This window comes from Sturnira hondurensis, unplaced genomic scaffold (assembly GCF_014824575.4).
Source record: "Sturnira hondurensis isolate 20B ecotype Veracruz unplaced genomic scaffold, ASM1482457v3 Scaffold0001872, whole genome shotgun sequence".
Taxonomy (NCBI): Eukaryota; Metazoa; Chordata; class Mammalia; order Chiroptera; family Phyllostomidae; genus Sturnira; species Sturnira hondurensis.
Window position 1 is genome coordinate 27,846,391 of NW_028074503.1, and position 19,122 is coordinate 27,865,512.

General features: G+C 38.7%; 1 protein-coding gene across 20 annotated transcripts in view; it reads right to left on the reverse strand.

Annotated features, from left to right (window-relative positions):
* The window catches only part of TCF4 (transcription factor 4), a 332,565-nt gene that overhangs the window by 72,210 nt on the left and 241,233 nt on the right, over positions 1-19,122 (reverse strand). The window lies entirely within an intron of this gene.

Consider the following 19,122-nt stretch of genomic DNA (forward strand, 5'->3'; position numbering starts at 1 on the left):
GCCAAAGCAGCACAGGGAGCTGGAAAGGGGTCAGAGCAGGCAGCCTCGGGACAGCCACTGTGGGGAGACTCTGACCTTACCTCTGCTTTCCCTTCGTGGTCCAGTCAACATAACCCTGTATCTGAGCATCTGCATTGTTTAAATTTCATCCTGTGGTGTTGTTTGCTGATTGGTCAGACATGGCTGACAGCATCAGAACTGCAATCTGACAGACAAGGAGCAAGCAGGACCACAGCACAGAATTCATAATAGGAGGGAGAGAGGGAACTTCATGCTGGATATATGAAACTCAGCCCCACAGATGTCTGCAGCACGGCCAGGGGCTTGCCTAGGGGTGGGAGGGCCTAGGATGAGACTGGGAGGAGGGCATGGAAAAGGGGAGGTGGGATAAGCCCAGCCACCCAGATGACCAAGCACGGGGTTCCCCCTGGACGGCACTGCGTCTGGACCACGTTTAACAGCTGCCCTCCTGCCACTCCCAGATCCTGTTCCCTCCGGGAAGACAGGGCGCGTCTCTTCCTGCACTCCTTTTTGATAGAATAAAAGTGGCAGTATTTCCGGTCTGGGAGAATGCAGTTCTCCTCTCATTTATTTAGTTTTCAAATTTTTTGACATTTTTTCCAGACGCTACGGAAGCTACTAAAGACAGGCTAGTTCACAAAAGCATCCCATCCAGATTTCTGCTATGCAAAATCCCACTTCGGGGAATTCTTTAACATTCTGACTGCAGTAAAGCAACACGGGAGAGAAAAAGACAAAGGTTGGAGGTGTTTGGGAAGGTAAGGGACACTGCTGGAGAAATAATGGAACAGAGCAAAAAGGATGAAAACAGCTTGAAAGTGGAAAAAGAGAGGGGTAACGCCACCACTGAGCTGTCTGTCTTCATTCTGACCCAAGTGCCTATTTCTGTCGTGGCCAGGAGAAGCCACTGCAAAAACAGTGGCTGGCCACATGGGCCTCCCTCTACTCTTCCTATTCTGCTCTCAGTGTTNAGACAAAGGTTGGAGGTGTTTGGGAAGGTAAGGGACACTGCTGGAGAAATAATGGAACAGAGCAAAAAGGATGAAAACAGCTTGAAAGTGGAAAAAGAGAGGGGTAACGCCACCACTGAGCTGTCTGTCTTCATTCTGACCCAAGTGCCTATTTCTGTCGTGGCCAGGAGAAGCCACTGCAAAAACAGTGGCTGGCCACATCGGCCTCCCTCTACTCTTCCTATTTTGCTCTCAGTGTTCACACACATGCACACACATGCCCCTGGCCCAAGCCTATCAGCCAACAGATACAACGGAATTTACCCACTATAAATGTAGTCACTTTCTCCCATGAACACTTGCACGTAGGTTCTCACCTCCAATGAAGGGTCAGTTTGCACACTTGCCTTCATTTCCCCACTACCCAGAATCATGACTGCAGAATTTAAAAATCCAAGCAGAATCCTTAATGCTCAGTAAAGAACACTGCTTGCTAACTTCCTCTTTCCCAGCATTATCTGTTAGCAGAATTTTAGGGAAAGTATCGGGCATTTACTATTAATTACAGAACAGCAACAAAAAAAGATACACAGTGAAGTGAGGATAACAGAGTAATAAAGAAGTGATGAATAAAAGGGCAGGAAATCAGGGTAAAACTGAGAGATCAGGTTATTATAACTAACCAGTTAAATAAACTGAAAAGGGTGTAAGAAGCTTTGGATAAAGGGAAGGAAAAGGTTAACACAACATGAAAATCAAGACTTAATAAAAATTAATCCTTGAAAAACACCATCACAGATCTAACGACAATTTATAATAATAAAATGTCAGGACAGGGTAAAATAAATCCATCTGGCTCAGAAAAAAATAACAATTCCACCATGATCTTTAACCGCCCCCCCCCTACAGAAAAAGAAACAAAAATCTCCTTTTTTCCCTTCACTTGAAAACAGTAGTTATACAGAACTCATTTTTGAAATAAAGCTAGCAAGATACACCACGGAAATCTGAACGAGCAAGGTGATTTGCATAGAGTTTTATATGAAAATGAGAACAACAAAGCAGGAAGAAAAATCAATGTAAGTCAAACTAGATGGTCAATGCGAACGGAGGAAGTTCTGGGCAGGAGAAGCCCAGAGAGAAAGGAGTGCCCAAACCATCTGGATTTCATTCAAAGAAAAAAGATGGGATGTGAATGAAGCACACTAGACAAGCACACACAGATAACTGAAGGAGAGAAGTCATGACTAAGAACACAGCACTGAGACATGAGGGGTAAGAGTTATAAAGATAACGTAAGAGATCCAACAGAAGTTGGGAAAACAGAACGCTAGTCAACAGCATAAAAGAAAGTGCCCTAGGATTTGTAGAATTATTAATACAATTTTGCTACAGGTATACCACTTAAGACACAATAGTAGGCCATGAAAACTATATGAAGACAATTTTATGCAGTTTTAAATCCACTTTGTAAATTTTTAAAAATTCCTTAATTTCCAGGATCTGTTTGCAATTGCACAAGACAATAAAAAACAAGACAATAAAAATATTATACGAGAACCTTAATTTTTACACAATTCCTTGTGTGAAGTGAACTTAGGCAGTGCAAATGATACTTCTGTGGCACTTGTTATTATCCATGACATCCAAGGTACCAGCTCTCTTAAAGGGGTATTCACCCAAGTGCCTTGCTGAGACCCAAGGATACCTTTTGATCTTCATTCACAATGCTGAAGCTACCCTGGATTCCAGGCACTAGATCCATCAGAGGTCAGTTAGGAAAATGTCACTGGAGAAGACAGCATCTCTAGCATTAGTCTGGAGGCTCTGAGCAGCCTTATGGTCCTGGCCTGGTTCTTAAATCAGCAGAGAATCAAGTTGGTTTCTCTGATAAACCGATAATTGCATATTTTGTGGGAAAGTCCTCAGCTCTATAGAGCAGGAAGGGAAGTCGGGTGACAGCAGTTTCAGGTGCTGGGACGCAATAAAAACAAGGAGGAAAGAAAATGTTTGCTTTTTATGTCAACTGAGATGTCAGTACCCATTAATAAATCTATCTGCTAAATCTACTCTTATTCATGTGGGACATCACCAATTTAAAGTAAAATAAATTATCTTTAATTAAATGGAATTGTCGTCTTCCTCCCGCTATCATCCCCAATTATTACATTCTAATCAGCCCTTCAGGGAGAAGGCAGGCGAGAATGCTGAAAGGCACACTGACTAAAACCAATTTCACTCTCTGTCAAGTGATAAAATTTTTATTTTAATTATTGTTTATAACTATAATTTTGGGAAACAAATAATAAAAACTACAAAAATTCTCTTTATTTATGGGGGGAGTGCTACATGGCCAGTTCCAAAATTTCCTTTTTTAACACTGTGGAAATTTCAGAATTCAGAGAAGCCATTACAGACTAAAATTATTTATTTAAGCCTAATCTATTACTTTTATTCTCAGCACAAAAACGCCAGTTTTAATTAATCCTTGGAAATATACAGCACTAACTGAATGCCAGCTCCAGTATTTTTAGGTTGTTAGGCTTTCGAAAACTGAGATTGTTGAATAGGATCAATTTATGCTTCCACAAGGAAGGCATATAGCCTTTAAATATTAAGACATGTAACTATATAAAAGGAAGAGACTAGCTACTCCCAAATACAAGGCGGGGCAAAAGTAGGTTTACAGCTGTGAGTACGTGAAACAGCTCATTGTTGCATTATTACTTATTAATTCTTGTATTATTTTTTATGAGCAACTGTAAACCTACTTTTGGTCCACTCTGCATTTAGTGATTCTCTCTGTCCCAGTTTCCGGCTCCCCCACCCCCCATCCCTCTTTTCTTCCTTCTAGTGGCTCTGAGATTGTAAGCAAAGCAATGTGTTTTAACCCAGTGATCTATGTGGAAGAGACTCTATCACCAGATCTCACATTGCTGCAACAGTGTCCTGCAAAAACACGGTGAAATCAACAAGTAAATTAAGTAATACCTCACCACCACCCCAAAGGCACAGAGCTGAAACACAGTCCCAAGAGTCACAAAGAATGAGCTGAGAGGCAACTGGGTTAAATCTCTGTATATATGTTGCACTGGTGCCTGCCCCATCTTCCTGCCAACCACCAGCATGCTTTCTTGTTTGTTTGCTTGTTTCATTTTTTTATTACTACTGTGAACTTTGGGAGGGCAAGGAATTTTCTTTTTGCCTTCTATAGAACAACAAAATTAACTACTGAAACTGGGAAATTTATCTTTCTGTTTAGAATAAATAGGTGGAGGTATTGACTGTTTTCTGACTATTTAGTGTTACTTTTAAAAATGCACTTTTTTCAGGGTGTAGTACTGTTTTCACTTAGCATGCCTTTGAATCGCCGCCTACAGAAGTAAAAAAAAGAAACCACAGCTATACAAGCCTGCCGACTTTCTTATAAAAGAACCAGTTTTAAACTTGTTTATACTACTGATTCCAAATGAATTCAAGATGGTGGCTAGTTAAAGAAAGAGAACTCATGCCAGGGAGTTTGATCAAAGAACTTCAATTCAGCAATGTTCAGTTTTAATTGACCACTAATTAAGCTACATTAGTCCAAGAAAGGTCTGTATCACTTTGAGTAATAAAGAAAAGAATTAATTTAACCCTGTGTCAGTCAGCTTTAGTAAGTTCATCTGAAAGCAACTTCTCAAACGACAAGCATGAAAGAGGTGTCTAGTGTTAAATGCCAAAAGTGGGCTACAGAATTTAGAGACAACTGGAGACTCCGTTTTCCAGTGTGTTCCTTACTTCGCCCGTGATGTCACCTTGCAGGTACAATTATCTTCATGACAGATACAAAGACGTCAGCTTTACTCCCTGGGTTGCAAAGGGTTGCTTTAAAATTGGATTCAAGACATGGCATCATCCCAGCCACAGTTTTAACTTCCCTGTATTCTAGACAAAAATAGAGTGGATTTGCAAAATCATGAGAATTTTCAAAGGCTTGGAACTCTCCTTCTGGGAAAAGCGACTTGAAGACTGAGGGGAAAGCACAATGGCAACACCACCACCAAACAAGCTCATTGTAATTAGGAACCATTACAAGTCCAGGTATCAAAATAGTTTAGTCCTAAAAATCTATCTGCCCATTCTTCCTTTCCTCATACACTGCCCAGCAAAAAAAAACAAACAAAAAAACAAAAAAAACCCCAAAACATTATGCCCACAATTCTGATTAAAAAATTAGGAAGGAAAAAAGTCATAAAACAGCAAAATCCAATTTCGAGATTTAACATCAAAATACAAGGCTGAGGAATCCACTGCTTTTAGAAGTTAGTGTCTATGACTTTTGCAGCCTTTCATGTTAAATCGGAGGTAGATTCCCTATTGAAAATTCCTGATGGCACATGCCAAGAAGTAAAAGAAGTTTGGATTTTTAAAATAAACCCAATGTCAATGGTACACTGGCTTCTATTTTACCATAATAGCCTCTACCTTCAATGCCCGTGTGAACAGCACTGAACCTGAGAGCATGGAATGCCACAGGGCCAACACTCTTTAAAAGGAATATCTCTGTGGCCTCAACACACATTATATTTTGTCTTAATGATTTTTGGCAACCAACCACTGCATTTTCTGCAATAGAATTTAATGAATAACATTTTTTTTACATTCTGCCAGTACTCATTAAAATGCACTTGTTTGTGAAATGCAATAGCTAGCTATATGAAACCAAAATATTAATGCAAATTGGCATTTCTAAGTTTAAAGCAGTATTTGCATAACAGGAACTAAACATGGCACGAGCTAAAAGAGTACACGGAACACAAATGCCTCTTAACACCATGATTATTACCCAGAGAAACGATGGTTTGCATACACCATCGGAAGCCCAAGGAGAAAGCATCTGCCACCAGGACTGTAAGCTCCTTGTGCTCCCAGTAAGAGTCGGGAAAATTCTGCCATCGTCATACCTATGACACTAGTATAGGTTCACAGAAAAAATAGACTCATATTCTAAGCCGCAGAGTATGCTGGGGTCGGGGGTCGGGGGGTGCAATTCATCCACTGCCATCCATAGTCATAACTGAAAAATAATTGACCCGATTTTGAGTGTACACCATTGAATTCAAATGGTCATCAGCACCATCCATATTCACAGGCACAAATCTACAACTTAATGATACAAAAAATAAAAAGATACGTATTTTTTCCATTCATTAATTCTACCAATAATGTCCCGCCAGGCTACTTTGGCTAAGAGGAGCCTTGAGAAACATGACACTAAAAAAGTTTCCATTCAACAAATATTATGTGAACACCATTCAACAAATACTATAGGCATAATTGTGCTAACCTTTGAGGGGAAGAGAGAGGGCAAAGTCTGTCTTCTAAATGCTTGAAAGCTTGTTGGAAGATGTGAAGATTTCAAAATAATGCAATAAGGTTACAGACTAAATAAGCATTAAAAAGATGTACAGATGTTTGCATTTATTTTGAATATACTTGGGTTATATGAGTAAATGCGTACTATTTTTCTTTTAATGAAATACTACTTTTTACTAGGACAGCCAGAGCAAAGGCATGAGCTCTCTAAATTCTGCCCAGCTCTTAGGGAGCATTCTGCTCAGAGGACTTGCCTAAATGCAGGCATCAGAGTACGCATGTGTGGTGGACATGTGAACCACTCAGTTTTCTTGGTTGTCCACCATATGCTGACAAGTGTGTAAAGATGTACTGAGACATGGTCCATCTCATGGCGGATCTCAGTGGCTGATTCGGAGAAAAATGACTCAGGGTCTCCACTGTGGACAAAGGGCTATATATACTTGGAAAAGTTCCTCAAAATCAAGCTTTCTTTCAATTTAATTTAAAAAAAGGTGGACACAGATGAGATAAGCATTCATTAAAATGCCAGAGAGCATTAAAATATCAATGCTTACTTCAGGTGTTTGCTACTATAAAGCTATAAAAATTCAGCACTATACTGAAACGCACAGCAGAAGTGACTCTAGTTCCGTTCTAGTCCATAAGGCCTTGCACCACTGACTTAACCTGGCAATGCTCCCCTTTCCCAGACCAGCACAATCCAACAGAACAAGCATGAGCACATAGTGTGTCTGTGCCATCCAGTAAAATAACCACTAACTACATGTGACTACTGTGCACACAGTGTGACTGAGGAACCTAACTTTTAAGATGTTATTTTCATTAATTTATATTCGATAGGACTAGCCACATGTGGCTGCTGACGACCCCCACCGCAACACACGGCTGAAGACTGTGGAATGGGGAGCCTACCTCACTGGGGTGCTCTATGGGTTAAATTAGAAGGCGTCTGAGGATAACTGAGGCTTGAAAATATATTTCATCGAATACTGATTATTACGACAATAAAATACTTACTGCAACATTTATTTTAGTTATAGATCACTTTCCTAACAGTCAAAGAAAGTCGCGGTAGGACGGGTTCCAAACTCTGAATATCCGCCGAACTCCACACACACAGACTTCTTGCCGCACGTCCCCAAACACCACGCAACCAGATATTGCTCTGAAGTCACTCTGAGTGTGACAGAGGAACACGCAGAATCTGAGAGAACTCCTGAGAGTCTAACACAGATAATCAATGACTGACCGAAACCGAAACAAGATCAACGCTTCCTCAAAGAGCTTTGACTTAAAGTCAATTTGCAATGAAAAAATATTACCATCTCAGTATAAAGAAATACTTAAATCAATGAGATGACCATAAAAAGGGTAACCTTTATTACTTGCCTGGCACACACACAATTACTTACAATTTTTCTTTTTAGTTGCTCACTTTGAGTACAGATAGCCCTGTACTATCAAATGTAAAAAACAAAAATAAATCTTAGGGAGACTTCTTATATGGCTTCAGTTGTGAGGGGCACAAACTCAACCCAAAGGCATTCATCCTTGTGGTGTGACTAGAACCATGTTGGACCGGGCTGGTCAGGGGAACAGAGGGTGCTCAGTACAGACTCGGAGGGTACTTGTGGGGTGGAGCTGCAATACCGTAGCCAAGGGGCAGAAGGGTAAATGAAAGCATGTCCGTACCCTGAAGAGGAGTGCAAATCAGAGCCACCACTTCTGTGCCCACCTGCCACCTCGAATCTGATCAGACTGTGTAGAACCTTGTACAGCTGAGGAGGAAACTGAAGAGTGGGACTAGTTATTGTCAGACTTGACAGCTCTCTTCAAAGCTTGGCATCAGAGAAATTAAGTGTGCTTCTGGGTTCCACAAGTTGGCAGGTGTAAGGCTCTGCCACCAGATACCGCCACCTTCCTCCACGGGGGTGCTAGGGAAGACAACCGAGGTTTCAAAATCACTTCCAAATCACTGCCAGGAATTATCCAACGTTGATGGGAAGCGCAGCAGTGGCAGGAAGACAGCTCCCCAGCTGTGGGTGGAGAAAGAAGCTGCATGATTGGGGGCGCTGAAAAGAGTCTTTAATGTTGGCTTGAATCTTGAACCTTTCCTTAGTGTGGAGGATAGACTGACTGATAATGCAAACAACGTCCTTAAGGTTAAAAATACTGAAATGTAATTAATGTCCTTAATGTCAAAAAGACTTAAATGCAATTAGTAAGTTTCTTTATGCTAGTTTATTTCCTTTGTCCCTCTTTACATCCTAGAGGAAAAAACAATGTTAATAAACTTTAAGAATGATTATGATAAACCAACAGCTACAGTGGGAAAGAGTTCAAGATATTTTGAAAAATAAGATATGAAGATATACTTAGGGCATGGAGAAATGTACATTATTGACTCAACGTATTCTAACAGCTGCTTCAGAGCCATTCCAATTGGTTCACGAATAATGCACTACACTTACAAGGCTTCAAAAAAATCTCACATTTTCACAATAAATGGGAAAATACCTGGACAATACTGTCATGTTCTACACCAAGAGAGGTAGGTGGGGGAGGGAGGTAAAACTTGGTACGGGATGGAAAGCAGAGGAAAGGAAAGGAAGCTGCTGTCACTCATAAGGAGCTTCAGAGATCAGCTGCTGAGGCCCAGATGTGCTTCTAAGGCAGAGTTTCTCAACCTCAGCACCAGGGAGGGGTGAGCTGTGCACTGCAGGATTCAGAGTCTCTGGCCTCTACCTACTAGATGCCGAGGCCAACCCTCACCCGACTCCTGCAGCTGGGACAACCAAAGATTTTCCAGACATTGCGATTGTACCCCCTGGTGGGGCAGGAGGGGGCACCATTTCTCCGAGGATACAATTAGAGCACGCCAGAGACAAATATTCACTTTGATTTCGGAAATTTTCACACTAACAATGACCATCTGTAGGGATATCTTCCTTCTGCCAAACAAGAAAATACGCGTTTACAATCACAATCTCTCAGTACACGACATTTTGACCTTGTGACCTCGTGGTGCCTATCAGTCCTAGCTTACAACTTGGATGTCGGTAATCTATGTTCTGTCTGGAACTTGGAACCCTCTCTATGATTATGTGATGGAAATGTTTACTGTTTTCAACTAACTCGTTCTAAACTATATGTAATAATCAACATAATACACTGTATGTACATTGCTGATGAATAAACAAGTTTTGAGCAGTAAATAATTGGCATTATCTGTTATTGTCTAGTTATGTAATCTATCCATCTATGCACCCACCCATCCATACTTTCTCTGATCCAGCCATACATTTATCATCATAAAATCTGTCATGCTTTCAATTCTGATTGAGTTACACATGTAAAAGGCCTAGGACCAGCCAAAGAGTTTAATCTACATAGCTCCCTATTGGCAATGCATCTGTGAAGGCGCTCTTATCTATAAATAATTCCACATCAGGCCAGCTGTATGTGTATGTAATACACTACATCATCAGACTAGCTCCATATTTAAATGTGGCTAAGTTTTGTTACCTCGATTATAATATATTGCCACATTCAAGATTCCAACACTGATTATCTCGAGAAGGTCAATATCAAAATAGACCAACCTAGTACAGGAAGTAACATCTAACTCTAAAGCAGGTTAGAGTTAAATGGATCAGAAAAGTGAACGTGAAAAATGTATTAAAGATTCCAAAAACAAATGCTAGCCTAAAAGTACTTAGGCATAATTTATTTCACATTTTTCATCTATTTTTCTTTTTGTCATCATCATCTTTTTTTCATCAATGATGGAGGAAAATAGCCATAAAACCAAAACTTCCTCCACAAAGAACACTTCAGTATGGTTTTGCATTTCTCAATGTCATATCTGAGAGGTAAAAATGTTTAGAGGTTAGGCTATCACAGTGATTCACATAAGTCATCTTTCCTGGGGTTCATTAAGTGAACTGAACCCTAAAGGTTTTATTAGCAAAACTGACACTCTAAAGGTGGGCCGAAATGGTCTCCTGTTACACGAATTCTTTCAAGGGTAAAGACATTGAACAGTCATTCATCCATTTCCAGCCGTTTCAGCTCACTCCCTGGAAGCATGGAAGAGGTTTGCTGCGCTTTCAACCTCTGGGAAGGAGGATCACCAGATTCACATCAACATATCTAATTCTACAGTTACCTTATTTAAGGTTTTAATATGGCACAGGTCTTTTTCTCAGGTGTTAATACGAAAATCAGTTTTAAGTCCCAACAGCTGTGATCATTTTAAATATCACAGCTGTCATGAGTTGAAAATAACCAATTTGAGCATACACATTTCTGCTGCAAATGTAACGAAATGAAAATATGATAGAATTTTATCTTTTACTCCCTCTGAAGCTGAATGTCTAATACAATAGTACAGTAATAACTTATTTGCTTTAAAATAAAATCAGGCTCCCATTTCTTTGCTGACCATAAGTCAACAGATGGCTTTATAAGAACAGAAAAGAACATCATTTTAAAGACGTGCTCCTTTGGAACTAACCACGGAGCATGTTTAATTACGGAAATAGTATTAACTCTGGAATGACAGAGTTAAATAGTTGATATCAAAATTGAGAGTTCATTTATGTAAACATTTTGCTGTGAAGCCAGGGGGGAGATTAAGTGGGATCCATGCTACACATTAAGTGTTATTAAAGTCTAGAAATTTCAATTATTACACAGGACAAATTTTAAACTCCCATGAACAGTGTTAAGTGGCATCCTCCAGGAAGTAACGGCATTTTAACCACTTCCTTGCAAACTCGATGTATCCATTTGATGGGATAAAATAAAGATACTTTTCTCCCCCTCTCAACCCAAATCTATTGTCATACATTTTGAAGAATTTAATAACATTCTTAAAGATTCTTTAAAAGAAAGGCATAGAGGTACAGGGCATTACTTATTCCACTGACTGCAGAAACTTGAGGTTTCTCTGTGTGAAACTGTGTACAATGAACGCCCAAGAAATTCTAGAAATATCTTAAATAATCACTGCTGCCTATGTGACAGGAAGAAACAGGGCTCAAATGATGGAAAAATGATACTGCACAATTAAGACAAGGAGGAAATGAAGAAAAAAAGCACAGTTTTAAACCAAAGTATTGGCCATGTTACATAACATGTATTATTTTTAAAATGTATTTGACGTCTACCAACCTCCTGGCCCATATATAATCAGACATTAAAAGCTTACAGTATTTCCATCCCAAGTCTACAATCCTGTCTAAATTAACTTGATATACCCCTCTTCTTCCCTTATTTTTTTCTCTTACAGATTCAAAGGGTAGAAATGAAAGTTGAAGCTGCCTGTTCCTCAACAACTTCTACTAAAAAGCTGACACCCCCATTCTGCTCTGGGGGGTGTGGGGAAGCAGGTACAAGAGAACTCTCCCCTCCCCTATTATTTGCATATTAATTTCAAAGCTGCATGAAAAACCCTGTAGTCTTTTAATCGTATCAACACACAAAAAGGCACTACAAAGTGAAACTACACTTGTTAAACATTGGTCCCAGCCCCCACACCACACAAAAGAAGCCTAAGAAAACGGCACCCTCCCGCTCCTGTGTGCTGAGCCTCCACTTCTGAATCGGAATAACAGGTGCAGAAATAATAATGTGCTGGGCAATCAACTTTTTTCCTCTGATTTGTCAGTTTGGCTTAATAATGCCATTAGGAATGTAAACATTTCTGCAATTTATATTTAAAAGTCAATAAAATAATGGGGTACAAAATTTATCCTTTTTAATTTTTTAAGTAATACATTTGATTATTTTAATCATGTCAGTACTTAACTGGATGGGGTTTAAATATGCATGAAACATCAATTTAATTTGTTTTATTCGTTAGAAAAGCTATTGAGTAATACAGCATTATTCTCTTTTTTAAAAAAGCGCACACACATTCTGGGGGAACGGAGTAGAGACACTTCCACTTTTTGCTCCCTTTCTTGGGGATGAAATTCCAATGCCTTCTGAATATCTTTCATTATCAACCTTTCCAAACGGGAACCAAAGAGGTGAGGACCCAAGACAAACTCACTGGAGGGATAACAAAAACAAGGAGCGTCTCCACACCTGGAGTCAACTTTCCGGGGGGCTACAGTGACAGGACTGTGGTTGGTGAATGCATCAACTATTTTTAAAACAGTGTGAGAGTTTTTCCCAACATAGCATTCCCACGTGGACAGGATCATTCCTGGTGCAGTCATTCAGTACTCTGTAATTCTCACCCTTAGGTTTGTGGAGGTGAAAAAGCCAAGTCCAGTGTTAGCCCCCACTCTTAACATCCCCTATCGTTTTCAGGTCCGCTACAATGGACGCAGCTGGAATTCCACTCTCCCCACTATGTCCCACCAATTACCTCAACGTGCCCTCTCTTGAGGAGTATAATTTGGTCTCGAGGATAGCACAGCTCTCTAAGTCTCTGGAGGATGCCTGCATTTTTTTTTTTTTTTGGCGGAGTATAAAATTAAACCAACATCTACATTACTCCCACCCCTAACTTTTCAGGTATTTTAAAGCCCTCTTTATCCCAATTTGGGAGTAGATTGCCTTTAAATCAGTACACTCTCCCAAATAAAGTATCCCTTTTAAGTCACTTAATAAAATGCCCTGATTGGCATGTATTTCTTTCAGAAATAAGGAAGCATTTGAAGAAAACTAGGTATAGACTTGAAGCAGCATGGAATTTAAAGACAAAAATGTCAGAAATGTGAATTTTTTAAATTCCATTCAGAATATGGTATTGTGACATAAATACATCTATTAATAAAAGGTTGTACTGTAGCCATGAATTTTTAGCATTACAAAAAGAGAAGTATCCCAAAGTTTGAGCTTTTAAGCACTAAACCAGTAACTTCAACTGTAAGAATTGTTCTTCAGGGGGATTTATTGGTTATGCTTACTAAAATACAATACCATCCTCTGCATGCCTAGGATGGTAAGATACTATGCCAAACGGTTTACTATAGACTCTAAAATGTTAAGAACCCTCCAATGAGGGAACTCCCCCGAAAATTCCATGCAAAACTTTTCTGCAGGTCACTTCGTACTTCAAAGTGTTGTTACTCTATAGAAATATGTCTTTCAGATTCGTCACTATTCATCTGTGTTTCCCAGTATACAGCTGAGTTCTTTTTTTAAAGGGACTCTGATGATTTCCTAAGTAGATTATAAATATTTCATGAGTACACAGAGCTCCAAATCTTTTTTTTTGTAATCAATACTGTTTACCACAATAACTTTATCCCATGTCATCTTACAAATATGTATGAAGCAGTAAGGGCTAATTTCAACCCAACCCAATTTAAACCTAAGTATACACAAACTTGGAAAGACTTAAATCGGAGAGTACCTTTAAATTATCTTGACTGTGAAAAATGAGCTTTTTCATAAGTTGAATAACATTGGAGAGAAGTGGGAAAAACTTGGGAGCCTTGTGTGTGTCTGCCATGAAATTCTCAGTCACCAGAGATGTGTGTTGAGGTTTGACATGCACAGCAAGTGAGTCTCCACTGCATTTTCTTCTTCAGATAAAGGTTAAACCTGAATTCTAGCAACTTCTAAAATGGCCACAATCGTATCTCAAACCCCTATATTCTCACTGAATTAGAAACTAAAGATTGTTTTAAATGAATCTCTTGAGGCACATTGCTGACCGCAGGTATGGTCCACGTGCTGACGATAAAGAAGTGACACTAAGGCCATTTTTTCCCTCCGTGGCAATCACAGTGACAGAAGTTTCACGTTAGCTTGGAAACATGCTCATAGGACATTCATAGCAAAGAACTATGACAATGTCTAAAATCCAACTATGATAACAGCCATTTAAAAAAGAAGTTATAAAGAAGAAATCACTAATTCTCAAACCTCTCTGGTGGTGCTGAAATTCTAGTGAAAACAAAACAAAAACCAATAGGGACTGTAATGCAAACCACATTTATAGTGGCACAGGAAACAAACAATTCTTCAGCACAATTTCCTGTGGATCATTTGGAAAGGTATTTAAAGACTGCACCAGCGATTACCTCTTTTTTCCTGGCCACTTTTCTCCCCAGCCCTCTTCCCCACGTTCCAAAGTCCTTCTCCCTAATTCTTGAAACAATGCCATCGCCTAGCACTATAAGGATGTTTATCAATGGTCAACACTGCACTCAAACTGTTCAGACATACCAGAAATTAGGGATTAAATAAAACTAACCAAATATGTAACCAATCCCTATTTTCTTCCTCAGAAATTAGCCCCAGAGAAATGTTCAAACTGGTCTCTGTGAATCTCATGCAGGGATTTTGGAAATTTAATCAGAGGCTGGAGAGCAGGATGTAGCCACGATATCAAGATTAAGCATCTGGTGAATTTCTGCCAGCTTTAACCTAAAGAACAATATCAATATAGTTTTGTTTTAAGCAATCAAGCACAATGGGAGGGGGGAGAGTAAAATTTTCATTGTTATTTTAAAAAGAGTACATTAAAATGCTGTATATCAACAATACCAAAAAGTAAGCTCACTTAAAGCAAGTTTTTTCCTTGATATGATTTGTTTTCTTGAATCAGTGGGGAATTGAAAAATTATGTTAGTTTGTGACCTAAGCAAATTTTTGTCTGTTATAGCAGCAATAATTTTAAAAAGTAATGCATTTATAACAGCTACATTCATTTATAATCATGGTTTTAAAAATAGTAAGTATATGAAATAGCTTGAAAAACACCAAATGCAATTTGCATAGATGACACACTACTGAAAACTCGAAAATCATGGGTGCCTGCATGAGCTTCCCTGAACCAACTGTGAGATTTACAAGGAATCGAATGGAAAATATGATTACTGGTATTATTTAAATATTAGACTTTTTATGTTGGCACTTACTGTGGTATTTGGGGAAAAAAGGCTAAACAGTTCATTTCCTAATTTTTAGCTTTAAAAATTTAGGTGGCTAACTAAAATCGTTACTTATTCGTAGGAAAACTTTCTTTTAGGGAAGCATCCCCAACTGAGAGATTTTGATATTAAAATGTTCCTACTTTTTTTCATCTTAAGCAGGAATCATGAAAATGTTTTACTTTTTTTGACCCCAGTCTCAGAAATATTCAACATCCATTTCCATCCCTAAACTTTGTGGAGTTGAAAAGCTGAATAATATGACCAACAGAATATAAACATGGAGCGCTCATTACCATTTACTTTCTGAGATTTGATGACTTGACAAATAACTATTTCAAAACAACTAGTTTGAAACAGGGTTTGAAGCTTGTTAGTATAAAGCAAAAAGAGCAATTACAATAATTACAGGTTTCTCTACACGGTTTAACACATGCACACACTGGTGAGAGCTGATGATGGGATCTTAAATTACCACTGGGAAGAATTTCGCCACTTTTGTTTTCAATTTCATTTGCCATAATTTTATTATTGTGGAATTGCTTTATATTTAGATATGTCAAATTTGACTAAATAATTCCTTATTAAAATTCTTACTCAGTAAATAAGAAGATGGAGGCAGGAGCAAAAATCAAAACGCAGAGCTACAACTATATTCACAGTGGGCCAGGTAATGCCTGGATGCTGTTTCCAGCCTGAATGGGAACAGACACAGCGGCACAGTGCATAGAAGTTTATCCTCCTAACACTCAGAAAAAACTGTACCGATCTGCTCTGCAAAAAACCCTCTCCCCCGTACTTAAGAAGCAATGCTTTTGAATTTTTTATTTATCCGAGAATGGGATTCGTTTGTTCTTAAACCTCTAATCCTTAGAGAAAAGAAAATCGCAAAATCTATTTGCTCAACTTCATTAAACTCTCACCTGAGAGAAAAGCTGATTTTTAAAAATACATTCTGATTTATATTCAGTATTTAATCTTTGACAGCTCGAGTGCAATGCTTTGTGTAGGTTCTGGCTTCACGAAGTCCACACCTCGGGAAAGGCCCGGGATTTCACAGAAAGAAGAAAACAGTTTGTTGCGGGACTTGGTCATGTGAACAAACACTTCATAACTTAAGGTAACAGAACGTTCACATTTTCCTTTGTCATAAAATATCACTTACTACCCCATTTCTCTTGCTAGGAAGTTAGAGGAAAAACTGATTTTACCAACCCTATAACTGCCAGTTCAAAAGGAAGAAATAACTGTTGTAATGCTTAATTACATTCTTCCCATAACCTGAAATCTCAGTGTTTTGGAGTGATTTTACATTTTTCTTCTTTTGTTTATTGAGAAAACCTGCTTCCTCTGGCCTCTCTCAGTTCAGAGAGTTCAAACTGAATTTAAACAAGTAATTGACTTGTCACTGGGGGAAAAAAAGGAGGAATTCAGTGCTGTGTTGTCTTCAGAGGAAAGCTTGTGTAACACATAGCTGATCACACTTAACTTCAACAATGTAGGTTAAAACACACACACTGGTCAAAAGCGCACATGCACGTGGAAATGCACAGATGCTCAAACCCAACACGACACACGAAACCCCCAAAATGTGAAGCCTCTTCGATAGGCATTTTGAACAATTAACGCATGGCATACACAATCTCCACAAGATGTCTGGCACCCAATCAAAGCTGCTGAATGCAGAATTAGAGCCAGTACAATACACACTGTAGAATAAACAAAAATCTGCTTCTCCAGGGTATGGATAAAGGCATTTTAAAAAATGGTATAGAATTGGCCCTATGCAAGGAACACATACAACTGGACTGTGCTGTCTGTTTCAGAAAGCTACAATAAAGAACTGGTGAGCATCCGTGGTTTGAAGAGCTCTCTGCTCGCATCCCAGAGGGCTATTTTTTCTAACTATAATGTATGTACAATTTGCCTCTTTCTAGTGTTTGAATCAATAGAGATACACATCACCAGATTTGTTTTTAATAAACGCCTTAAAACAGTTCCTATAAATACATTTCCTGTGACAGAGCGATCTTGATTTTATGAGTACCATCCTCTCAAAAAAAATCTAACAACCAAAATATTTGGCAACTGAGAGGGCATATTAGTGATATGATGTCATATTCAGCATTTTCTTATGGTAGAGGCAACTGGCATGCTGTGGGAATGCAACATATATTTTAAAAAATTCCTTTTGGCTAAAAGGGAGTTAAAATGCCCAAAACTTAAACTAATTTCCTAAGTTCAGACATTTAAGATGAAGAATCAACAATTAACACATAAAAATCACATCACTGGTAATCCCTGAAGATAAAAACCATGGAATCTTATATTCATTGTAATTCTGTTATAATGCACAAGGGTCTTATAATCCTTGCGTGTATTTCATAGCTTCTGAAACACTGTTTCTTACTATCATAGCATCACTCACAAAATTTTCACTGAAAATGCTTTAAAATTAAAGGTACTGACTGACTGTTTTGTATGGAATGTCAAGATAACAGGCAAAAGTCTTAAGAACTAGGTATGAGTAACTACCAACTGCAAATTAGGTACTTGTTTGTTAAAAAAGTTATGTAATCCTAATATTTATGTTTATAAACTTAAGCAGTTCATTTGGTCAGGTCACAACATAAGGCATTTGTTTTAAAATTGTATTTCCCTTACTACACTTAACTAGTCTTCTAAGTACACACTATGTTCTCCTTTATGAAAAAACATAAAAACAGGACAGCTTTATGAAGTTTTGATGATCTACTGGCACTTTTCAAAATAAAAGTCAATGTTCTTACTTTAGCAGTTACCCATTCATAAAATTGGCTTCTTGAATTATTAATCTTCCTAAACTATATTATACCTCCACACACTTGTGCGCATTCCAGTATACACGCAGAAGTAACCGTTACGCATACCTCAGCACGTGTGCACACTCCTGCCTACACCACCGCACACACATGTTTCATTCGTTCGCGCCAATCGCTACAGCTGAACTGGGCCTTCTCGAAAGCTATCCTCCTCCGTCCCTTTCGCCCGACTATCACGCCCTGATTAAGACCGATCCAAATGGAAGTTCAAATACACAAAGAGAGCAGTTTCTAAACGGCTGCTTTTTGCTTTTCCCCCCGTTCTTCTTTCCTCTTTTAAAACAATAAATTTTGCTCCTCCATCACCCAACAACTCTTCCGGAGAGCCCCACATCCCGATTTCAAAATATTGAAATCCTTTTCCTTCAGAGGGCCCAGCCGAAGGAAAAAAAAATAAACCTCCAGATGGCAAGTATAAACCTTCTGCTGGGGTTATGCACAAAATACCAGACACATTTTTTTTTCCTTAAATAAAGCGTTTCTGTTGGAAGGGGGAAATTTGAGGAAAGAAGCCACACAACACAAATAACTTACAATATTGTTATATGCATGAATGACTATTCTGGGTTTTTTCCTTCCTCTTTTTGGCTTTAAAAATAAGCTTATATAACCTACTTCTTAATTAAATGTCTAAGTTCTACGTCTTTGCTCTATTTTGCCCTTTCGGATTCTTCCCACTAAATCCATTTTACTTAAACTTCCAGCTTATAGGAAGGCTAGAAGGAAACTTACCCAAATGTCCTCTCAGTCTGATTGAGTTTTCTCAATTCTGCTCCTGGTATCTATTTTTTTTTTTTTCAAATAGCCATTTGGAAAGAACAAGAATTTTCCAAAAATCTTCCCCCCCCCTCCTCTTACCACCTCCCAACTTTACCTGACTGCAAACTTTCGTCCTAGGATCCACTTTCTAAAGCTCTGAAAGTACCTATTTTTCTACGCTGGGGGGTACTTTTTTTTTTTTTTTAAAGGCAACAATTAATAACCTAGGCTTGGCAAATGATAAATATTTCGTGGCACCCACAAAGGTGCGGC